At 33.7% G+C, this 26,979-nt stretch overlaps 1 long non-coding RNA gene across 1 annotated transcript in view; it reads right to left on the bottom strand.

Moving 5' to 3' along the window:
• The window catches only part of LOC116344019, a 91,975-nt gene that overhangs the window by 20,742 nt on the left and 44,254 nt on the right, over nt 1-26,979 (bottom strand). Inside the window, exon 2 of the long non-coding RNA XR_004201377.1 lies at nt 12,485-12,610. This is a non-coding gene — a long non-coding RNA (uncharacterized LOC116344019). The remainder of the gene's footprint in view (nt 1-12,484; nt 12,611-26,979) is intronic.

The raw sequence follows: 26,979 nt of genomic DNA, 5'->3' as shown, positions 1-26,979 counted from the left end.
TCTCTCTCTCTCTCTCTCTCTCTCTCTCTCTCTCTCTCTCTCTCTCTCTCACTCTCACACACTCCCTTTATCTCTTTATTGCAAAATTTCGTTGTCGCTAAGAATTTCTTTGTTTGTCGTTTACAGTTTCAGCATTTTTCGTTAAAATTCATCTCCTTTTATCAATTTCATTTTATTCTCGTTATCATGGGCATTTCAGCGATGGACGAGTATTTCAAGTGGATGAAAAAAAGCCAGCCCCCAAATAAACGATTTGTTTTGACGAATGATCAAGTGCACATAAACAAAAAAAAAATAAATATGAAAAAAGTATCCATCATTTTAGCGAGTCAAGCGATGATAGCATTATTTGATACTTTATTAAAAGAATGACAGGCGAAATAGATAAACAAACAGAAAATGAAGAAATGACAAACAAATAGCAAATCGGTTGTGTTTAGGTTTGCCCGAGTTTTGGTTGGTTTGGCGAACATCTGTGGCTTTGACTTTTAGCAGTGATGTGCTCCCCGTGAATTTGATTTTGAATGTTCATTTGTGTGCCAACATTTAAAAAAAAAACCATCCATATCGACGGAGAGACACACTCCGCCAGAAAAGGATAAAAAAGAAACGAACAAACGCAGACAATTTAAACGATTTATTTCTTCATCTGCAGCAAACCATAAATCGATCAACTTCGCTTACACGATGTGAGAAGATGTGCCAAGATATATAAAGTGAATGAAAGTGATTTGGGCTGATATTGTGGCTTATTGTTTTCATTCTATTTGGCTCGGTGAAATGAATGCGATTCCATCGTTGAACTTTTCGTTTTCAATATCATCGTATCGTATGGCGTGGTGCGTGCGTCTATAATATTCACATCTTGCATTTAATAGAGCTGTAGCATGTGTGCAGTTTTCGTTACATTTAGCTTGCTCATTTCGAAAAATTGAGTTGTCGTCGTCATGAACGACAGCTACATTTCATGCATAGTCTCGCATAACAATCTTGGCGATTGTTCTTCATCCAAGCAAATGTGCCGTTGCGATATTACTTTCGCTTACCTTATCATTCACTTCATTCACCACAAAATCGTTTGACATATATTATATCACACTGTATGCGGGCTTTGTATGCTGAACAGAGCCAGTTGGCAAAATTTCGGTTGATAAGAAGTGACGCATTCAACCAATAATCCAGCGCAAATATACTTAAATCGATTTATATATTATATACACGTATATATGTCATAGCTTATATGGTTGTGTTTTTTTCGACTGCATTGTTGCTTTTGATAAAATCGAATTGGCAAGAAAACGCAGCGATAGAAACGCAAATATTTATCAATTTTCTGTATAAATTGTGAGTGATAGATTCTCTTTTCGTTGGTATTTTCTTTACTTACGCTTTTTGGGTTGCACGTTTGATGGATATTGTTTTTTTTTTTTTTTTTTTTTGGCTTACGAATAATCAATGTATAGAGCTCAAAGTTGTGGTACTTCAATTGATGACACGATACGAAAGTGATAGATGTCTACTTGACTCACGTATACGAAACGAATTCCGTGTGTCTTTTTTATGTTTGTTGCTCTGCATCTGCTAAAGTGAAGTGCTGTGCATGTCATGCTGTGATATCGAACACTTTCAACATAATAAAAATTATACCGTTTGGGCTATTATTTGGGCGCAAGAATGTTTTTTTTTTGTGTAAATATATTAAAAACTCACTTTCATAGCGACATTTTTTTCGTGTATTTTTGAATTTTCGTCACTTCATTTAATAGGGGGAAAATCCATCGTCAAATCACACGTTGCCTTGACGATTTTTTAACAAGAATTTACCGTCGATTTCGTCTATGCAATGGCTTGACAATTTCTTATTCAGTTTAATTGGCATTTACATGGATTATGCCGTGCAAATAAACATACGTAATATTTCTATCGCAAAAATATGCAAAGTTACGTTTAACCACATTAAGAACGCGGTAAGGAACAGTTGCTCATTGAAAAGGATTTATATGATATGTAGAAATGGTTGCAACGTATTCGCAAATAATATATCCGATTGTTGAAAGTTTTAAAAGGCTTATTTGCCAACACCATTTCATCCTTGTTCCATTATCACAATGTCACAACTCACAACAGCGAAAGTTGGCGATAGCAAATCAACATGTTAAAAGATAATGCGCTTCAAAAAAAAAAAAAAAAATCCCCAAGCCGTTTCGGTTTTTTCTTCGGTGATAAGCCGAATGAGATAGATTCTTTCTATCTGTTTTGCTGTTTTCGAACAAATTTTTTAGGTATTTCCCAAACAAAATCCCGTCATAACAATAACGTAATCTTCATATGCGGTAGCGTGTTGAATACACGAACACATTTTGTTTATAACAGTCCCGAATCAAGCGTGGAAACACACATTGCGGTTTTTATATTTAAATATCTTCAACCATGCAAATGCGGTTCTCAGCTTAATATGTTGTTTATACATTTTATATTTGGAACAGTTGCGATATATATAATTTTTACCGGATTTTCGATATTTTCAGGAGATATCTATGGGTGCGCACTTTGCTAAAGATTAAAGTTCAATATGATTAGATGGCACAGCGAGAGAGAGAGAGAGAAATGATGTGCTCATCACTAAATTGAATTCGATATCGACCTTTACGCCGAATCAGATGCCAAACAACCACTTACTCGACAATTCGCAAATACGCACACAAAATCAAGTCATAAATTTTAATATGTGTTGAATTTCAGTTGATTCGGTTTGTGAGTTCATATGGAAATTTACGTGATCTCGCGCTTCCCAATCGCTTCATTCATATCACTCTCTGAACGTGCAGCGTGTATGGTACATACATATTTATCAAAATCAAAATAATTGACACTTAGCAAGTTGATTGGTTACCACGATAAAACGATATGTCAGGGATAAATTCAATCAAATTCTGTTTGTCTTGCAAGTTTTTTTCTCTCTCGTGCGCCCGCATGTCAACATACGTATAGCAGACATATCACACACATTTTCGTGACAATAAATATGGGAGAGACTCTATTGGAAATAAATCGAACGGTACTTTTGGAAGAATATTTGGTGAAAATATGAAAATATGATCAACATTGTCACTAATGCACGTCCGTGTTAAATATTAGAGAAAACATCTCATTACATCAGAGGTAATACCTCTCGATAGTTTTATTCAACTTTCAAAAGTTTTCAATAGAAATAACACAAACAAAGACTTTCAGTGGATTCAGTGGCTAAGTTTACGAAAGGTGGCGTAAAGGATTAGCCATTCGCAATTTCTCCCATGAAAGTATCATATAGAGCTGCCAAGTTGTCTTTATAAATTTTGCCAATTTGGTTGAATCGGTTCCCGATGGTATTTCGCTCATTTTTGTTATCAGAATAATCATATTCATTTTACCTTTCAAGATTGTTTTCATTCAGTCCCATGCCCAATTTCAAAATAGAATTTCCATTACGCAACGAAAAATATTAAGAATAAATAATAAAGATTTTTCATCGATACAATCGCATTATACATGCTTTCTAAACAGATGAAATGTTATATACGGGAACACACATGTCTATGCGTTTATGTTGTTGACTTTGAAATGTAAATTTTTCGGTACGAATATAATAACTGTGTATGTTTGGGAATCTTTCAGCGACAAGTGTGTTATTGAGAAGGAGAAAAAAAAAAATCTCTTGACTTTTCGAAAAGCACATAAACATTGGCAACAAAACGTTTGCTGAACACGAAAATGAAAAGTCGAACACCACGGGTTTTGGTGTGAGCGAGATAGAGTATGTACGCGTATGGAAAAAAACGAACGATTGTATGGATTTGTAACTATTGAAGGGAACCAAAGAAGCCATCTTATATTATAAATTTTGTGGATCTGTTGTAGACGTTCGAAAAATCCTTAGTGTGTATCCCTCTTTCTCTTACGACGGTCTAACGACGGTGTCCCATGTGTGTTAAAGAAAAGAAACTCGAAGAAATCGCAGATTCTACTACTTCTGCCATATTTATTTTGTGTTTTCTTTGAATTTTTTTCCACTTATTTTTTCTTTCTTTATTATAAATGTGAACATTTTTTCACCAATTTTCGTTTTTTTTTCTCTCTCGCTCGAATATTTCGGTTTTCCCGATCGAACAATGAAATAAAAACGGAAAAGAACCTATAATTGAATAAAAGCTTCTTCAGATTCGATTTTTTTCCTATTGCTTGCTCACATCAACATTTTTTCCGTCTATTTCCACATTCGCATTCACTGCGTGTGTTGCATATATTATTCGCATTTGGCTTTTGACTTCGATCGAATTTGGGTTAAACTAAATGTCTGGATTTGTTATTGTTGTAATAGCATACACATACGCACGCACGCTCAAAATTAAGACGACACGATATGGTTTTTTTTATTTTTCGTCTTCTTCTACAGTTATCAAAAGCAAACAAAAAAAAAGTATTGAGAGTAATGCGACATTACGCTGATGGAAAACGTTTTCACCAATCGATATCACTTAAGATATTTGCATGTTGGTTTTCGAGTTTGAAACTTTTTCATTTTGTAAAAGCAAATTTGACATTACTTCGATGCGAATGAATGTCGTTGTCGTTGACAACGTTTGAGTCACCGTTCGATATATATTCATTTGCAGTAAATACAATTCTAGTTGATTAAATGGAATTCGGAAGAAAAAAAAGAGGAGAGAACACATTGTGAAAACAAAAGTCTTGTTTTCTTTCTGCCAAACAACTTATATATTGAAATACAGTCATGCTGGGTGTTCTTCATTTTCATTTCGCATTCACCGAGAGGAAATTAAAAATGTCAAATCATATTATGGTATTTTTGCTTTGGCGTATCCTTCGTTTTTTTGAAATGAATTCGAGAATATTGAACTCATTTGCATATCGTTCTATTTTCATCATTCCATGTTGACTTGTGCAGATTGTACGCGCGTATGAATCTGAACAAATATAGGTGATTCCATTTTTTATTTTCATTTGTTTAAGTGACAATTGTGACACTGGGCCACAAAACGAGTTGTGTATAAAAAAAACAGTAGTACTCAGTCACCAAAGATGAATTGTAAGATGAACATTTTTTAATTTGATTTACCTAAATTTACTCTTTTACTTGACGCTGTTCACTCCATTCATCATTGTTTTTTCATACATATTTTGGATGTTAAAATCTATGGCGTCGTAGCATTTTCAACCGAAATCATTTTGTAGATGTAGCACCGCACATAGCAGTGTGTCAGAATGAACAATGCTCTGGTATTCTGAGCACACGTGTTTAATATTGGTCTTTTGCATCATGTCTGATTCTCTTTACGCATTTAAAACCCAAAATGAAAGTCTGTGTGCTTTGCGAAAAATGCGAAGCAACATGCTCTAAATGGGACGAAGAGCCCGTCCAAACAGGACTTAATTTAAATAAATTATTGTGATTCGGTGAACAGATTCGAGCAGCGTGAAAATTTGTTGTATGTGTGTTGAGAGAGCGATGAGAGAAATGTACACAAATTGCGGGTGCGCACAGATTTAATGTGCGGAAATAGTGTGTTTTGTGTGCGAATCTGTTCAAAGTTTAAGAATGAAAAGAGAATAAATAAACGTAGGCCGTGGAAGAAAAACACACACACACACACACACCGGCGAAGAAAAAAAAATCGGTATGCATAAACATGAACTCATCGCAAGACGCTTGTAGTTGCATTTTAAATTGTGTGATTTGCCGAAACGCGTTCCACGTTTTGTTATTCTGTAATTATTCTCGCACAAATAAAATTCAAATCGCGAAAACAATTTTTTTTTTCTTTACTTTTTCCCTATTCATTATAAGCGGTGTCTGTGTGTGCTTTTCTTATTTAAAGCTGCGGGCTTCGTTTGAATATAAATTGGCTACCGACAAACAGAGAACCATTTTCGCTTCATTATTTGGCCACTCAATGAACAGCGTGTTGCCATCAAGATTTGCGCACAATTGTTTGCTTGCCTAAAATTGCTGATCAAGTTTTAAAGTGTCAAGACTTGGCAAATTTCAGTTTTTTTTCTCTCTTTTCGTTCATTTAGTCACCACGAAAAAAAACAGGAAAACACACATTTTTTTGTCATTCTCTCGTTCTCTTGCGTCCCAAACTTTGAATTAAATGTCATAAAAAAAACTTTCAACTCTGACAATTATTTTCACTTCATTTTCGAATGAAAAGCTCTTGCATTTGAAATGGCCAAAGAAAATTTGTGAGAGAAAAAATCCCGAATCACCTGCGTCCTGTTGGAAGTTTGACTCATTTGAAGAAATTGAAAATAAAAAAGAAAAACGTTCTCCCAACGGAATGTATGGTTCAAATGAAACAATTCCAAAAGCAAAAATTACAAAAGCATTACGTGCATTAAACAACAAATTTCAATTGGAAAATGTAGCACAATAAAGTATTAAAATGTGTGAGTTTTGTTGTTTTCAATCAAAATAAAGAAAAAAGAAGTGTTATTCTCTATCGAACTAGCTTTATCGACTTTTTACATCGGTGATTGAAACGAAAAAAAAAAAAAGATCCAAGAAAGGCTTTGCACTCTATCTCACTTTAATACTTCTTGAAGAATTGTTGTTCAAGAGTGAGTGGCTTTGATGGTGCGGGCTCATTGAATTTTGTGTATATTGTTATTGCGATACATTGTGTTCGGCATTACCAAAGTGTTTAAAATGCAGCAACAACATGAGCATACACAACACCAAACTGTTACTTACTACTTATGTTTCCTTATTTCATTTTCGACCATCGTCTTGTTTTCTACCATTTGCCAACATTTTGTTTGTATTCACTTGCACGACATATTGCACGAAAAAATGTTCGACAACACATTCGACACAATATACAAAGTGTGCGCGTACAACAAACCGATTTTAAAATTTGCTAGCAGTGTAAACAATGTGCAACGATGAAGTACCAGTATTACAAAACGGATTAAAAGATGATGAGCTACAAAATGTAGCAACGCAATGACTGAGCAAACGTGCACACAGTCAAAGTATAAACAATTCAAATGTAGTTAGAGAATAATAATAATGTCAATAATAACAATGGAAATGCAAAACTAAACGACAATAATAATGACTATTCAAGAGAAATTAAAGTTTGGGAATGTCATTTTTTTTGAATAAGCAAGCAAAAATGCTAAATACTAACAAAAGCGTGATGCCGTAAAAAACTGAAAGCGAGAAACGAACGCAAAAAAAACGAGGAATACAATTACACAAAAAAATGTATGGTATTTGAAGGCGAATGGCGTAAGAGAGGCGCAAATAATCAAGGAAAAACTATGCACATTCATGCAGAAGAAGAAAAAAACGATAGAAAATTGTTCAATAGTGACAAATAATGCAAAACGGTGGAAAAAAGAAAAACCGACAACAATGGATGCAAAGAAAAAAACCGAAGAAAAAAGAGAATTTACAAGTAAAAAGTAAAACGGCATGCTTGAGCTTCGCAATAGTCATATCGTGGAATATCATGTCTAGCAATCGTCAACTGAAAATGAAGAACGGAATTTTCTGTATTATTTTTAGTTTTGTGTGCCGTGTTAAGTGGATTTTTTTTTGTTGTACGCCATAATTTTCTTGGTTAACACTAGACGTGCAGCTGCCATTTAAATAGTTGAAATTGTGACCATGCACATATGTATTCGCAGCTCAACGGAATAAAAAAAAATGTAATATGAAAAATTATTTTAAAAAAGGGCAACAACACACTCCAAATCAGCACCACAACCATTTTCTTCGTGACAACGGTAAACGGTAGCACTGTTGCGACAAATGAGCGTTTGCGAATGAACAGCAGCTTTTTTTCTGCTATAAATACACCGCCACCAAGAAACGTCAGTCAATAGCAGAGCACAAGGTTCATCGTGGCGAACTATTTTCTTCTCTCTCGACATTTTACTAGGATTTCTTTTTATATCAAAAATAATATCACGTTAGTACATTTTGCCGAACGTCCGAATTTTTTCTTATTCATTTTTATTGTTGGTTTGAAACTGCTACTTCGAACGAGTGCACTTTAATTCATGTTTAAGGTGAAAAATTACCTTGGCGTTGGAATGTGTGTTGCGTGTGCATAATGTTTGATCGAATGGAATTTTCAAAGAAAATTCTTTTCTTTATTCAAAGCAAAGAAAAAAATATAGTTCGAGCATACCGATCGGACCAATTTCATGTCCTTTGTGGGATTTTCTATCGCTAATGAAACTGGAGCTGAACACAAAAACGAAATTGCACGCGAGATGAGAAAGACATGTGTGAAATATTAAATATGCTCACATGTATGAGATGCATGTGGATATACGCATGATTGTCTGTCAAACATATTTGATTTGGAGCATATTCTTTGAGCAGATATTATTGTTGTTTTGATATGTCATCTACTGCACTTCAAATGACATTTGAAATTCATCTAATATTCTTACATATACTCGGCTCAACTCGATTGCTTTGAGTGAGCGAAAAACAAAACAAAAATGATAATAAACTTTATGAATTTACATTTACGATCGCAACACGTTATATATGTATATAATTTTCTCTCGTTTTTCCGAAATTTAATTCATTCGATTTGGCACTGGGTGCAGAGATATTCGTTATCTCTCTCTCTCTTTCTCTCTTTGTCTCTATCATTTTATTTTGGTGTCATTTTCCATTGCCGTATGTCACCAAATTGAGTTGCGCGCATTTGCTCTTGATTTTCGGTTTTAATACGTTTTAATTAAAATTAATTAACATCTTTTCATGTGCAATGTTTATGAATTGTGCGCTCAAGTTTTGACATCTTATTTTCAACGCCATTTCAGTTGCGGATAATATAGAAATGATACGAAACAGAATGATTGAATGAACAAGGAAGAAACGGTACGGGGTATGTGAGAGTGAAACCGAATGAAAAACTGAATATGTTGAATTTGTCGCATTGAATTTAAATGTGAAAAGAATTTGGAAAAGGTCCTGAACAAAAAAGAAAACAATGGTTTTCGGCGTACAAAAACACAAAAGTCATTAATATAATGAGGACGAAATGAGAATTTCAATGTACGTGGCGTGTGAGTGAGTGTGTTGATGTGCGACGGGTTTAAGATGAATGGAAGTGTATGTGTGTGTGTGTGTGCAGAAGTGGGAAAAATGATAGAATGGGAGATGTGCTCGAAATTCCATCCGCATAAATAAAATACGCGTTTATATGACATTTAATAATTTCACTCAAATACAATGAGAAAATGAACTTGGTAACGGATTGTATGTCATGCACAAATCGTATATACATCAAACGACGTTGAAAAAAATACGTATTCATTGTGTAATTGACACGAATTTTTTTACCTAGTCATTTGTAGTCGAATGTATTATTTTAAAAAAAATCGTACAGTCGTCTGTTTCAGCTGTATATTTGCTTCATTAATTTTTTTTTTTTTGCCATTGCCGTACTTATGTTTTAAAGTGACACTGTGCATAAACGATGTAATTTGCACCGAGATCGGAATGTTTTCAATACATAAATGTAATTTCTTCTTTGATAAAACGAAACATGGTTGAATGACTTGGAAATCTGTGTGACAATTTCGAGATGGCATATTCACAAAGAAAAAATCTTCACATGTCATATCAGTGTATATAATGAAAATATATGTCTTAAAATTTAAAAAACTTCCATATCATTTTAATGGGAGAAAAAACGCACACAGCACATTTGTAAAATGATATTTTTCTTCGTATTTTTACTTTCATTTGAGAGGAAGTGATAAAGACGTTGTTTTTCTTGGAAATAAATCATTTTATTTTTGATTTTGTGCTGAACAAACCAATTATAATTATGAGTTGCATGGAAAATTCATAGCATAATGATAAATACGAAACAATTCAGGTGAAAAAGTCAAATGAAACAACAAGCAAATCTTTTAACAACAATCAAATTGTTAAACTTCCAGCTAATAACGGCAAGTGGCTTGCAGTTTACTATGGGAATTCTTCTCGAAGGAAGCGAATACAGTATTATAAAATAGACAAACGATCCCCAGTTTGTTGATTTTTGGTCTCGAAATTTCTTGTTTCACTTTAATAGCATCAGTTGAAATGAATAGAAACAGCTTAAAAAAATGGCAGGGAAAAAAATTATGCTCCGCATGCTTAAGAACACACACACATATACACATTTTGATTTTGCCAAACAAAATCATCATATTTGCCTGCTTGTTATTTTGCGATGCGTTGTCTCTTCTCCAAAGTACTTCATACGCTTATCGTGGAGTCAGTATCATTTCCATTTCAAAGCACATATCTAAGCATCCCTACGCATAATTACGTTTAAAACCAAATAGCGGGACGGAGAAAGCGAGAGAGAGAGAGGAAAAAAAAAGATTAAAAGGCAAAGATGTTCAAACAAAGAAATGTAGTGAATCTTTGTGCGCTTGCATCATAAGACTTTTAATAGGATGTTCAGTGGCAAAGAAAATGTGAAGAGGCAACAAATCAGTGTGTATGTTTGTGTTTTATCTACATCAAGCAGAAATGTTTGGCGTTAATTAAATATTAAATCTAAGAAAATGTAATTTTTCTTCGAAAATTTAATGGCGTTTTCTCATCTTCTAAGCTTTGCCATCTTATACATTCAATGCAATTTTATTCACAACACCGCAAAAAATCGAGTTTTATTTAATTCATTTCATTTATTTTGAGAACTTTGGCGGGCCATAATAAAATGTTAACTTTGGCGGGCCATAATTAATGAAATTTAAAACAAACGACGTTTTAATATCGTAAAACATCAATTTAAATCATAGCTGCGTTGTGTGTGTGTTTTTTTAAATTGAAATATATAACTCATCTGCATTTTGAATTTTTTTGTGTCAGTTTCAGGTGCCCTTTAAGATTAAATAATCATTTCAAAACAGATGGTAAAAATTGATATGCTGATATTTGCACATAAGTCTAGCACAGAAGGTAGAAAATGTCATGTAAAATTGGATTGACAATAAAAAGTGGAAATAAACATAGCTATTACTTGTGTTTAAATCGCGTTAATTCCACTGTGAATAACCTCGAATACATGTCCACTGACAATGATGACAACAAGCAAGATGTCTAACAACAGTGGCGTACAAATGCAGATCCACATTGATATATACTTGCTGTATTGCAAGCAAATGCCATAAGTCAAGTAAAATATTCATGTATTGGAAGCTTTTTGGTTTATTTAATTGTAAAATACGCAGAAATGCTAATAAAATATCCGTTAATATTGGTCCCATGTGAATTGTGTATTTACAAACATTACTGACACTCGATTCAACAACTGCATTGAAGTAAAAGTATCATCAGTTGCCACAGTTCTATTTATTTCATTTGGAACCAACACCATGTAGCCACATCACGTACCATCACACTCATTCACTCGAATATATTTGGTTGTTTCGTCTTTTTCATCTCACAGCCGCAATTTTTTTTTTTTTTTTTTTTTCAAAAAAAAAGCGCCTCTCGCATTGGGTTTCAGGATGTTGAAAAACGCTTGCACATAGGAACATTTAAGCGTTGTTGGTGGTGCCGTAATACAAGTGGGTTCAAATGTTTGTAAAGTCATGGCATATATCGGTCTTTTTTCGCGTTTCGCTGAGCTCTTATTTCACTACAATGATTCAAATGAGGGCGACAAAGCGAAGTGGTTGATTTAGGCGAAAGGCGAAATTAAGTTGAGCTTTAACTTTAATTGTGACTTATTGATGGAGTGAAGCGCTACACACACAAAATAATATGTGTTATAATTCAACAGTCTGATGGTAAGGATTATAACCTCCATGTAATTCGCATTTCGTATGGTATTATTTTCAATAGCTCAGTTCAACGACAAATGTCACAAAAGCTGCACATGTCTTAAATTCAATATACCAATAAATCACCGACTTCATTGGTTAGTTATGGTGACAATTCATAATTTTACCAAAAATTGGCGTATTTATTATCCGATTTTGTTTGTGTGTGTGTGTACATGAACAGTGTTATACACAAAAGATCTAAAGATGAGGAAAGCTAATTTGATGTGCTGTAAACTTATTCCGGGCACGATTTCACGTGACGACGAACGAGTGATATAAAAAAGCAACCATATTTGTTAAATCCCGTTACATTTTCCAATGCATCGTTGATATCCTTGAACATATATTTTGTCCAAAGTCAAAAATATCACATGCGAAAATTGAATGGAATTCACGCAATAACTATAACAATGGAACACATTACTTAATTTCGGATCAAGGCATCAAACGATGTTCGAACTTCGAAGTGTTTCGATTAGATATAATTTCAATGTCAAAAGAAACTTTATTTACAGACCACGCAGATCGTCATAGTAGTCTCACTCGGAAGCACTAATACGTATTCTATATGCTACGTTGCGCTTGGGCTCAGACACGAATAACAACAACAAAAAAAATCACTTACCATCTAATTAGCAGCTCTTTAATTACACACCACGCTTCCAAATATTAAATAATTGAGTATATTTGGCCTTTCCCAGTGGATCGAATTCCAAATTATTTATATCGCCAATGTGATGTAATTGTGTTTCTGTGGAAATTAATTAAAAGAGAAAATCGTATTGTTTAATGATAAAAAAAAAACAGTTCAACCGATAACGTATTGTTAGCATATAAAAATATTCTCATATTAAATATATTTGTGGTGTTATTTATATATAAAATGATTTTTGAGTCCATTATCATCATTTATATTTGAAAAGGGGCATGATAATGTTTGTCACACAAATTGCTCGTTTTACACACTTTCTCTCTATCTCCCTCTATCGTTTTACATGAATTATTAAATAAAGACAACCAGTTTTTGGCGCTGTATTATTATTATATTATTTAAAGGATAAAAAAAACAACATTAAACACCATTATCAGATTATCAAAAAGTTTTCCAATCGAAAAGCGCCAACTTAAAAGCTGCCATTTTCACATGGCATATAGCCAACGGGTAAAATAAAATTCTATCGTTTACACGTTTATGTGGAAAATATACGGAGGGAATGCGTCAAGCATTAAATAATAAAAAAATAATGTTTAAAAAAGTATTTAATCGTAATAGTATTAAAGCGATGGACATTATCGATGATGGATAATAAATACGTATGCGAGGGCAAAGTATTTGTATTCTCTTTAATTTATGCAACGAGGTTGTGTGAAATCTTCAATTTTGCCAGTCGCGTGCATGCTCAATTTAAATGAACCATTGAATATCAGTAATTGAATTTGACGCACAATTTTCGTTAAAATAAATGCTCCAAACGTTCATTAATTATCGATTTGATATCGATTTATTGATTGAAATTTATATGATTGCATGAAAAAAAATTATGGAAAAATTAAAATCGTAAAGGGAAAAAGACCAACCAAATGCAATGTTATGACTTGAAATGGATTTGTTTCATGACGAGATTGGAAATCGTATTTATGACATTTAGACAAATATATATCATCGTAGATTTGGCACAATGGCAATAACAAAAAAAATACTCTGCTAATGTACTTGGAAGTAATGCTTGATGTTTCTATGTATAAACGAGTCGAACTTAAAAGATTTTTCTGACTCACGGAACGAATTTTTCAAAAAGAAAACTTTTGTTTTTGTGGATTTGTCTCAGGTTGATAGCTGATACCTTTCTTGAGTTATGGATGATACAAACGAACCAAAAGCGATTTTAAAGCTCGATGATACATCAAGCAATATCAAAATAAACCGGTAGTGTCGCGTTGGAAATGTCGAAAAAAATCAAATAATAGCAACAAAACAAAAGACAAAACAAATATTGGATGAAATAAAAAGTACGACCAACAAAAACAAAAGCATTTCAATCGAACAGCGGATTAGTACAAACATCATCAAAGTCCAATGTAATGCGACGTTTTGCATTGATTTCTATTCATTGATTGTGCGACATACTCGGTATGATTTGTGTCTGTCGCTTTAAAATTGACATAGACATCGATGGAGAATGAGAGTTTTTCCATTCAACATATTCATATTTGCGTTTGAAGGTTTCACTTTTATATGTTTTGCACAGTTCACCTTTTTAGAATAAGAAAAAAAAAATACGGGAAAAAAACAAACCAGATACGTGTGTATTGCAAAAACAGTAAAACCAGTTACCAGACGAGAATCCACGTAATAAAAAAAAAAAATTGTCACAAAAAACAACAACGGCACACATAACGTATTCAGACACAGAGAAAAAAAGTGTTGCAGTAATAACAATAAGAACAACAGTACAAAGCCTATCTTTATTATATTTTTGTTTGTGATTTTTCGCTTTTGCATTCGAACAGATGAACAAATAATTTCTCTATACACTATACAAATAGCATTGTTGATACAGTTTTTAGTTCTACTTTCACTGATCGTTCTTTGTGCTCGGGACATTTATATATTTGTTGCTTATTTTAGCATTTTTCGCTTAATTTTTTTTTTGTAAGATTGATGTTGTTGTGTGGTATCTTTTTGAAGCTTTGATTGTTTTCTTCCATCACATTCACTTGTCTGTTTACTTTGCTTTGTTCAAAGTTTAGAGGTTTCCGCTTTGTTTAAAATTCGGAGAGAGAGAAAAAAACCGAACGCTTTTGTGGTACATCGAAGACACTATAAAGTACACAAAAAAGCAACAAAATTGTTTATGAACGTGTAGGTTTCTCTCTCTAGTTGGTTCAACTCTTTCTCTCATTTTTGCTTTCGTTGTCTGGGTGTGTTTGTGTGTGTGTTTCTTGTTTGAATGTGCCTGTGAAACGGTTCAAATGATGTATCTACTTTGAATGTCATGATGTGACGGTGGCCCAAGCCTGAGGTCTATGCGGCTTTTTAAATACTACTTTTTCTCTGACGATTTTTGTTTTCGCTTTTTGTTTGAATTTTCTTCTATGCCCAAAGGGTGACGACACGGATAAAACCAACTTTTTACTTTTTCTCTGGTATTCCTTCATTTTCTGTGAATTTTTCAACCGCGCTACGGTGTTTATATGAGCGCGCGCGGGTGTGTTTCTTCTCTGCTTGCGTCCTTATTCTTGTTTTTATTTATGTTTGTTGTCTGTTGATTTTAGTTTGGCCAATACTCGACGGCAGGAGCGGTAAATGGAACGAGCGCTCTCTTGGTGATTTCGACATGGTTTGTTTTCGGTAGTAATCGACTGCACACAGATAAATCGAACCTTTACTTAACCGCACTTGCTTTGATTAAGTTTCAGTATCATTTTAAGATTAAATTTATGATGGATTTATTTATTGAAAACTTTCCAATCGAAATTCTTTAAACAAGTGGTGTTATTTTTTTGCAAATAGTATTATTCTTCAACGCTGTTTCATGCAGCTTCTGTTGTTGGTGTAGTTGATAATATCAACTTGATATTTCGTTAGCTATAAAGTTTTTACGAATTCAAAGTTTTAAATTTCCGAGAATTCGTACAAAAAGAAACAGCAATATTTGCAATAACAAAAAAAAAAACATTTAAAATGACGGTGATGGAATTCGCATTGAATGCAAACCATTGTCTCACCCAACAGCATCAGCCATTTCGAGAATGTACAGCTAATTAAATGCCAAACGCATAAATGGAATGCAGCATTTTTTTAAGTATGTATTTTTACGTGTTTATACTGTCACGTTTTCTCTCATTTCGCCAACACTCTGCATTTATTCTGCTGACACAAATCAGTTTTCTCTCTGAATGCCAGAAGTCAACGAAATTCGTTTGGTCGTACATATTCACCGATTAGCTAAAACGGATACACACTTCATTTACCCATGGAATCGTTTAATTTCTTTCAATTTTTTTTTTCTTTCGACAAGCTGACAAAAGGATTTAAATAAATTCGTTTATACTTTTCATCAAATTTATTTTATACGTTTGTAATTTTTTTATTGTTCATTTATTTTGTGTATAATATAAGTTTTTATGTATACTTCTTTCTAAAAGAGCATTTGCGTGATTTTTTTCTTCTTTTCAGACTCTGAAGTTCAGAGCATAGCATGAATGCAAGTAGAAATTTTTTTTCGTAAAATTCAGCCATTCATTCGCCTTTTAATTCGATACCTTTAAAGCTCACATTCCATTTTAAGTAGTCATTAAATCCATGTTAAGATGATAAATCTTAACAATGAAATTGCTTTTCTTTATAGACATAACAACAATCAAACGCAAATAATAGCACATTAATGACAGAAATGTGATCGCATTCTTATGCGTTATCTCTTTGAGCACAAGCCAATAATTTGAATACGTAAATGTAAAGTCATATCATTTTCTAGTTAGCGTACGACGTACGATTCCATTTGGTTGCAACCAGTACAACATACATAGTTACACGTTGCACATGTATCGAATTGCTTTTTTTCAAATAGAAAGCGTTCAAAAACAAATGAGAAATCACAATAAATTAAATGTGTAAGCAATTTACATTGTTAATGTGAGTCAGACTGTGATTCCGTCTGTCATGCAGTAGCATAAATGTTTCATTTTCATCTTTGGCAATTCGCTTAAATTCAGTTGATTTAATTTTTCGGATAAAAGTTAAACAAGAAGAAGAAATTCGCCCGTTTTCTAATTACACTCAACGGCATCATCAGTGGCCAATGTAAATTGTTCTATAATTGATGCAATTATTGTAGAGACAATAAAAACACAGCGAAAATATGGTTGTTGTTTTGATGTTTAATTCGTATTTCGAATATAATTAGCTGGATGATGGTGCCGTTTCATTCGATCGTTCTATCACAGTGCAAATAATATAACAGATGTTGTGGAAGTTTTATATTTATAAAAAAAAGAAAAAGAAAAGCGCTAGAAAATATCAACAATATATTTTGCATTTTCCTCGTCAAACTTAATATTTGAGCAGAGAGGATTCAATGTGCTGTAATTATTATTATTTTGGCGCTGGCTGTGACTTCACCAAAAAAAGGAAAAAAACTTACAGCTTTGGCTTAAAAGTTCGACGCTTTTGCGCTAGACATACAGTCAACTGGTGGTTTTAGCTCACTCACACCCTCCTTCATATCATTAAAATAATTTGTTTTTCACATCTTCACAAAACGAAGCTGCAAACACATTAAAATTCGTCGCGGGTGAATGCCACACAAAATTCAAAGTCATGGGTAAACAATTTTATGGGCCAATTAGTAAATATTTGAATCGACGTTTTGGAGATTCAGTTTTTGCACAATCTCATGAATTAATAATAATTAAAAGACTTGAAAGAGAGGCTTTTTTTCTTTGAACAACATTAAATCAACGCGTATCTGTCGATATATTCCACGAATTTGATGATTTTTTTATTTCAAAATGTAACATTGTCACTGGCTATCGTCGTTGTTGTTACCATCATAATCATCATTACGATCTTTCGTATGTTTGGCTCTACTATTCAAAAGGTTTTGCGATTTAAACACGTTTACATGTGGCATAATTTTAACAAATTTTCCATATCATGTAAAATAAATATTTGTGCCTGAAGCGATGTTCTGTTTGTATTCGTATTCTGGCTGACGTGTAGATTTTGTATGCGTCTGAAATGAGAAAATTATGCGTTTTTTTGACAAAATCGTTGAAGGCATGTTGGTGTTTGCACGCGCTCTCGCCTTCTTCAAAAACACCATCACCTACGGCAAACTGCTTCTTGGCGTTTTTTTTTTTTTTGTTCTTTGGCTGTCGTTTTTATTGCTTTGTTTCAAAACACATTATATCAATACACTGACTTGTATTATAAGGATGGCATAGAATGAATGCGTTTCGTCTTATGGACTTTGTGTTGATTCTGAAATTGGCCTGGACACATTTTATTGATACAAAATATGAGAGAGATTGGATTCAGTGTTTGAACATTCGAGCACTACGGGTACACATTAAACCATAATGCTGGCGTGTTATGATTACAAGACGAAGTATTTAAAGCTCTTTTCAGTTTACATTTTATGTGTATATGGGTGTGTATGTGTGTGATTAAGGGAACTTTTATACATATCTGACTTTTAACATCGTTTCGCTTATAGTTGGTTTTGTTCGCAACATAACAACACTCATTCGATAGAAACGCAAGCCATGCAAATATTGTTATGCATATTATTAAAATGTTGTGTGCCGTGATTTCGCCATTTAAGGAAAAATTTGCCTGGAAAATGGCCCAATTCAAACCGTAAGTGGCTTTTAGAAATGACGCTCTTGTTGATGGTCAAAGTTTGATTTTCGTAAAATTGTTGCGAACGCATTCATGTTTGCCATTTGGGTGGACCCAATGGAACGCCACTAATTCGATCGATTTTTTTAAAGCACGTATTGAATAAAAACCGACTCTTGAGGATTCTTAATGCACATGGAACAATGAACAAAATCATTCAATCGAATATTTTGACACCTTCAGCCATTGAATTCGTCTGTACACTGACAAATCGGATTTCACTCTCTTTTTCAACAATTCTGGTAAAAGTTTATTTGTTTTTCTGCTTTATAAAAAGATTAGATTCGTTGCAGAAAAAAAATATCGTTGTAAAAATCGGAATCGTTTTTCTGTCTCGCAAAAGTTTCTTCTTCAAAATAATATCAATTACACAAACAAACGGCCAGTAGGTAGAATTTCTACCGTCGAAATTGAACTGCAATTGCATTTTCGTGATATTTTTCTTTCATTTCGAGTCTACAACTTTTTGGTTGAAATCTATACCGAAATCGTCTTGTTATCGTTAAATCTTCTTCATTTTGTATCGAAAAAGTCAACACATAACAAAATCTACAGTCAGTATGTTCTCGAAAGATGGTATGCAATGTTCCCAAGTGTCAAAAAATGTTTCGACGACCATAAATTTGTTGCTAAAATCTTTGTGAATTGTTCAATTTGACAAGTGCGCTTCTCTAGCAACGAATGTGTACGCCATGCATGCCAAGAGTTTGGTTGTCTCCCGTTTTTTTTTTCTCGTACCATGTGCAATTTCAGTTAGTTGGTCACGACATTTTGCTTTTTTCAGGATTGTTAAACTGCATTACAAAAATGAATCACGCACTGGCATCAAAACGAAACAAAATCGAAGTGAAAACAAAAATCCAACACAATCACTACCGAGTTTGGTGTCTGTCTGAGTTTCAGCTCGGAAATGAGGGCGAAATCAAACTTACTTCCAAAACTGTCAATTGAAAATAAACTGTATGCCACGAAAATATATTCCCTCGAATCAGATATGTATGGTGCAAAAAACACACACACACGTACGTCCGAGTACAATGTAGGGTGGAAAAAGTACGTCGATGATAAAGAGATGTAGAAGCTCAATGGCCAACGGACAATTCGTAACGAAAATAAGTGAGTAATTCAAAGAAATAAAAATTAAATTAAATGTGTACCCCATGGGCAATATTGAAAAACTGTTTCCGTGTTGTCAATTAATATTGTTGTTCGCAATGATAAAACATGAAATTTTCAATTCTATTTCTTGTTTCGATGGTGAGATTTTGCTTTTCGTTTCAATGTGTTTTATTGATTCTACAATATATCTTGGGCATTACACATAATTCGTGCCATTTCTGGTGTAAATGTTGAGAATAAAAGTTGAGTACCACATTTGTGTGCTCAATTCTTCTGTAAATTCAAAATGAATTTGAGGAGCGTCTTCGGCCAAGTTTGAAATCTTATAGAAAAAAAAAAACAAGTACGATATCATCTGTTGTGACTTTTATACGAAACCACTCATATTTATGCCATTCCAGAGAAATAAGCTAGTGGCAAAATGAATCCTTGTTACAAAAGCATTGCCAGAATGCAGAGCATCTATTTTACAAAATACCGGTATCTTTTGTAAGTTATTTTCTGTGTGTATCATTGCAGTTGCTACAAACTGAAAAGCGAGTTAAATTCTAAAGGCAAAAACTCAGACTGTGTTAAAGCATCTTTGCAATTGTTTTTGAAAACAAAAATGCAAGACAAAACAACACCCAAACACAATGAAGTTCACATATTCACGCGCATACAGTGGTTTCGTTGTTGATATCACAGCTTCCGTTTTATTTCTTCGTGTTGTGTTGTTCAACTCCCTTTGACGACCGTCGTTGTTCGTCGAAAATATTCCATTGATTTCTACATTGCATGTGCATGTTGCGTCTGTCTATGGAATACACATGTATTCCACGGTGACTTTTTTGTACTCATTTTTCTTCTGTTCTACTAGTGGAATGTATGCAGTCATTGTTTTAATATGCAACCCAATACTATCAGGCAACTAATATTGTAAGGCTGATTCATAATAATTTCCAGCTAGTTTTTTTTCTAAGACAGATTTGAATAATATAAATACTGGCGGTTTCTGCAAATATTTTCAAAACTAGACAAAAATGTGTGCGCAACAACCGAAAGTGTAAATTGAACGCAAAAATTCATCATGATAATGGTTTCAAGTTCGGTAGGGAGAGACACAAATCTTTTCTTCTCGTCAAGAGAGAAAGCAAATGAACATATTCTTTCATTCAAAATTGCCGTTCATACTTAAATTAACTTTTGTGTCACGGTTTATATTGTATATAAATTTTTATTTCTTAGGTGGAGTTTTTTTTTATTTCTCAACTCATCTCTTTTTCGGAGACACACACACTCAATCTCTCTCACTTTTTCCGTTTGCCATCATTGTTTACGTTCACATCAGCGCGCTTATTTTCATTATTGTGAGAGATCGTCAATGGAGTTTGTAAATTGTTCGTTGTTCTGTGTTGATTTTGCTCGCTGTTTCACTATTCGTTTTATTTTCGGTTTGATTTCATTCATTTATATATCCCTTTTTCTCTCTCACTTTTTCTTGAAAAATGAATTTCAAGTGTAATGTGCATGAAAGTACGTGAGCAAGTCTTAATGATATACTCATTGTACGAACATGAACAAGAAACGACAAATACTGTGTCAAACGACACAGCGCAAAAGACGATTGAGAAGCAAAGAAAATACAAAACACATAAAAAAAGTTCATCGTTTACAAGAAGGTGGAAAGCATTTAAAAATGACTTTGTCTTTTTCACTGTCTTGGCAGCTTTTTTGTCAACAAGATTTCCATAGACGTATACACATGTCTTGAACAACCAAAACAATACCCATCAACAAGAAGTAACATCGTGAACAAAACGCAAGAGAGAATCGAGAACACAAAAAAAGAGACACATTCTGTAGGGCAACAAAACTTTTACTCGAACGAAATGCACAAATTCTAATTTGTCCGAGCAGCGAATAAAAATGTTATTTAAAGTACTCTCTCCGGTCCTCGGGTGACGGAAAATTTATTAGATTAGACTGTTTGGCATTTAAACCGAGAATATTTTCTATTGCGTGCTATAAAACACCATCAACATACAAACTGAATCGGAAAAAGAAAGAAAAATCGCTGTACAGAAATCAACTCACCAGACACATACACACACATACAGCAGTGTAATTGAGTACCAACAGTACAACTTTCGTATAGAAAAGTGGCCGTCACGATCGCCGCTCCGTGAAAATATTCCCATTTAAAATGTTGTTATATGTGACTTTCTGTGTTTGGCATTCTATTTTGTGTGTAAAAAGTTTTCGATAGTCGTCCATTTAAACACATACACTCAGCTTACTCATACTCTTCAATTTGGACGAAAGAATGATACGCGCGCGCACCCGCCCCCAATCCTTCTTTTCCATTCACAAAATGTGTACTCTTACAAAATCAAAAACTCAGCAACGACATATATGGCGAAAAGAAAAGGTTTTTATTTGTATTACGATAAGTTTAGCGTGTGTGCGAACTCACACATCCGAAAAAAAAACAACAATATCAAAATCCAAAGACTACAAGGAACTAGAAGAAAAAAAACATGCAAAACTGTCGTTACAAAATGACGATACTAAATTTTATCAGCATAACTATTCGTAATACACAGGCTATTACAATAAAAAATATGAGCGTTTACAAGGGAAAAAAATATTGAAAAAAGCAAAAAGAAATATACATTTCACATATTCACGAAAAACTTCTTGCCATTTTGGGGATCGGTACACACATATACCATACAACCGGATCCAATTACTCATTGCTTATGGTTGTTTCTTTTTTTTCTTCTTAGTTTTTCAATGCTTCATTATGAATGGGACAGAAGAAAAAGTATAGCAGCACAAAAAGTGTTGGTAAAATGAAATTTATTGTGCAGTTGCTTGATGTGATGGAGGTGATTCCATTTTGGGTAAAGCGCGAAGAAAAAGTCATTTTTCAATCCATTCAAATCCATATGTGTATGTATACCATTCAAAACGACATATTTACTTTTTTCTTCATCAATTAGTTTCATTTGCTGTCACAAATGAATTACTCTTCTTCTTCAAACTGCCAAGCATATTGTCAAGCGAAGCTTTTCACATTTTGAACCACGATGTGAATATCAAACAAATGTTAAAATAATGATAAACAACGAATATGGAAATCTTAACTCGGGAGTGGGAGAAATGAATGGTGATAGGGTGAATATTGTAGATAGATAACAAAAATAATTTCTTGCATACATTTTTTTACTGTACAATCAATGGAATTGGTTAATATGAGTGGATATCATAGATAAACGCATGATTTCAGTATAACTTTGAAATATTTGTTCAAAAAAAAAAATGGTAAATCACATTTTGTCCGTTCATTCAACGTGGTTTCTTTGGTTTGATACAGCAAACATACAGTTAAAATATAGATTATCATGTACATTTGTTGAATGAAAGCAAAAAAAAGCCACAGAGGCGCCAACGAATATATTAATGCTGATTGTTGGCTCACTCACTCTCTATTTTGCGTTTAAAAAACCACTTTTTTTCTCTTGTCGAAGGTAGCTTTTTGTATCATATTTTGCACGCATTCGTACATGGCATTGGAGGCTTAATGCCGTTTTGAGACACAGAAACCGAGTTGAAACGTTAAAAAAACCGAAATGGATTGTAACGTTGTACAAATCAAACATTAAAACTCATGCATACCAATTACAAAGCTATAATTTATACTTGATTTCAACAAGCAAACTATATTTAAGCAAACGCAAATAACTAAATTAAGAGTTAATAAGAATGGTATATGATGTATGTGTATAGTAGATAAAAAAAAAATACGAGAACATTAAGAAAATTGATCCATGTTCGTAGATTTGTTTAGAAAATGACACACAAGAATTGTATGAAATATAAATGCTGAAAACTTGAGGCCTAAAACCACATTGGGTCTCTGTAATTAAGGTGCTTTCATGAAAAATTTTGCAAGGATTTTTCTTCTCTTCATTTTTCCACACAAATACATATACATATTTCTCTCTTTCCCTTGATCGAGTGTGCACATGTTCACAGGTTTATGGTTCGACACTGCATTGTGTTGTGTGTGTGTGAGAGTTTGATGTGGCAATTTTGCGATAAACTTGGGACATGTATTGAATGGTTTTTGATTTCAATTTGATAATACACATATATGTAGAATGTGACAAGGGGCAAAAAATCTTCCATTCAAATGAGAGACACAGAAAGGAAAATTGTGAGTGAACGGTTAAATGAGAAACCAGGTAAAATGAAGTTTCACACACAACAAGGGACTTGGAATCATCTATTATTAAAGTTTAATGACTATTTTATTCGGCTCACTTGGATATTATATTCAAATTGGCTATTAGATTAAGTTTCAGATGGACGAAACATTGGTACGTCAAATACACATTGATGCAATATCAGCACATGGCTTTTACCGTTGTGTGTGTGTATGCTCCACTAATTTATTCCAACCCAATGCTTTATAGTATACGTAATGTTAATGTATGTATTTAAACTTTATCCCAAACCAAACGGAATAATATCCACACGAAAGCGAGTGAATGGGTGCAATGCAGTTGGGGTATGGAGTTTGTCGAAAGACGACACGCGTCACCCATTCAAATAGTTTTACCGAAATTATGCACGTGATTATATAGCAACGAACTAAATTGCTTAATTAACTGCGTGCAAGAGCGTAGCAGTGGCATGTACATACACACGAAACACCAACGACACACCAAATGAGTCAAAAGTAAATCCACAGAACAATCGAAAACATCAAAGAACGAAAGAGAAAATGGATTGCAATTAAAAATCAAATTGGATCGTGTGAAAGGGTCATTTGGAAAACGAAAAAAAAAAACAAAAACAAAAAATAAACAACATAATCTATGTAAATTACATTAAAAATACACCAACTAAATGGATTGAAATAGAATCCTTAAACAGTTTAAAGCTTTTTCTCCATTTTCTCTCTCTCTCTCTCTCTCCCACTTTCTCTCTATTGCACGCTAATTTGAATTTACGATTCGTAGTATTTCGATGCAATCCATCGAATTATTGAGATTATGATCCATACAGGAGGTTCATTATCGCGAAATTTCATTGTTATGCCTCTGCCATTGCATTCACATTTGTAGTACATAAATGGTTGTTCATAGTGTAATAGGCAGCTTGTTCCCATTAGACTACATCGTAATTTCAACATTATTATGATTGCATTGAATTAATGCTCCACATCAGTTTTACAGATTTCACCATACTTTTCACCGTCAACAATTGAAACGACCAATTTGGAATATTGGCATGAAATTCCTTTTAGAAATGCGATAAAGGTTGCACACATGCATCGTTTTCCATTCAAATTTCAAATTTTACTGATGTGATTGAAAAAGAAAAAAAAAGTGTTTTTTATTCATTCCTTCTATTATTATCGCCAATCCATCGATTACATACATTTTCCATTCACATATAGATAGTCTTTATGGCCGGATTTTGCTTTTGTGTTTTGTATACAGTGGTGAATTACTCGATGCTTTTCACCCGAAATGATGAAGGCATGGTACTTGGTTTTTAAAATCCACCGAACATACAATTCACACAATGGATACACACTATTTTATATAGTAATATAGTGAAGTTGTTTATCTCTTTTGCGAACCAGTTTCATCGTAAGGTTACGAAAGACAAATTGACGTCAACGGATTAGGTCTTTTGCATGTTGATTTTTCTTTTTAAAATAAACCACATTTCCGGCCTACCATTTATCGAGTTCAAATTTATTTTATGCAGCCATGGACCATTTAGGATTATGGCCATGTCATTATTATTGTCGTTTATAGATGACATGGGAACCTCGAATGTTCAAATGCCACTGTATGTCTCTCTCTCTCTCTATCTGTGTGTCTGTGTGTGATGACAACGGTACCAACGAAAACCGTTCATTTAACCATGTATAAGCATTCGGCAGAGATAACTTTTTGGTACCATGTTAACAATTTCAAATCAAACCATCAAGACGTGAATTTAGTCGTTCTTCCCCTCTGCATACTCCTACATGCATGTCAACGGTTAACGAAACGGATGCCCATAAAACGGCTCTACATTTATTCTATGTGTCATTGGTGTTTGTTTAATCCAATACCAAAATGGATTAAATTTGGAAAATCTGTTTCAGTTCACACATATTCATAATCACATTTCCCATTTTCCTATTTTTTGTCTCACCCATATATTCCATTCTCTCATTTTTACACTCACGTTTCACTTTTTTCTATTTGGATTTTTTTTCGCTGTAGCGATTTTTGTTATATATTTGTGTTTCTTTACGCCTTGCGTTTTGTTTATGATTATGATGCTATTATGCGCTCACTTACTTTTGATGATGACAACAACAACTGAGCCATACATACCATCTTTTTGGCGACTTCAATGTGCTTACGAATACATTATCAGCGCGAAAAGGTGCGAAAAATGTCATTCCATATAGAAACATTTGAGAATGTTAAATGTCATCTCAGGGACTAAAGGAAGGGGAGAAAAAGAGACATTGAAGCAAACTCTCTGTGAACATTTCACAGCACAAAATGGTATAATAAGTCAAAAACAATCCGTTCCGTTTTGTTGCGCTCTCTTTTGGTCGTCATACACACATTCTGGACACATTCAGCATACATATTATATGAATTAACAATTTAATGGATAAAATGTTTCATAGTCCTAGCACTTAATCCAGAAATAACACGGCATAACAACCGGCGACGATACTATCGAAATGATATTGCTCAAAAATTGAAACGCACTGCCGAACAACGTATACGCAAATATATATTTTCGCTCTCGATGTTTATATTTGCGAAAAACATGGCATCGCATAAATATGAAAATGGCACCCACTCTCTCTCTCCCCATCTCTTTGTATGTGTATTTATACAACATTGTGCTAAGTGTTCGTGTGTATGAGTGCGAATTGTCTTGCATTTGTTTTGGGTGTGCGAACAAGTGTGATTAATTTTTCTATTTGTATTATCTTGTCGTTAAGTAGCGCTATTACCGCATCCCGAACAAGCCGCGCGATAATGTGTTGCAATATTAAACGAGTGAAGTCGAATAATGTACACTATACCTACTAAACCAGACCAGTTCAGATCGAGATATTGTACATTTTGCAGCAACAATTCGACAAACACTCGATTAATATTGTTAATGGTTGACTCGTTGGTATTTAGGCAATCTTATATTTTAAATGAAGAGCCGAAGAATAGCAGCCACTTCTTTTGTTTTCCATCATAATTCGGGCATTGTATATTTCAACACATTAATGGCTGTTGATACTTGGCCAACACCACTTTCACCACACTGTCATTGTCATCCATTGCTTAGCTTGCTATTGAGAACATACATTTAAGAACAAAAATACAATAATAAAACGAATGGAAGTATACTTTATAAAGTGACAAATTTAATATTTTCCAGAACGTTCACACAGACACACACACCATTTTTGGGCGATCAAATAAAGATGCCAAAGAACTAACAGACACGAGAAAAATCCATTTATTCGCTCACTTAGCAATACATTCTTTAATAGAAAAACTTTGACGAAACGTGATTCACAAACT

Source organism: Contarinia nasturtii, unplaced genomic scaffold (genome assembly GCF_009176525.2).
Source record: "Contarinia nasturtii isolate CC-2019 unplaced genomic scaffold, AAFC_CNas_1.1 Cnas_scaffold_78, whole genome shotgun sequence".
Taxonomy (NCBI): domain Eukaryota; kingdom Metazoa; phylum Arthropoda; class Insecta; order Diptera; family Cecidomyiidae; genus Contarinia; species Contarinia nasturtii.
This window is presented reverse-complemented; position numbering and strand designations above follow the sequence as displayed.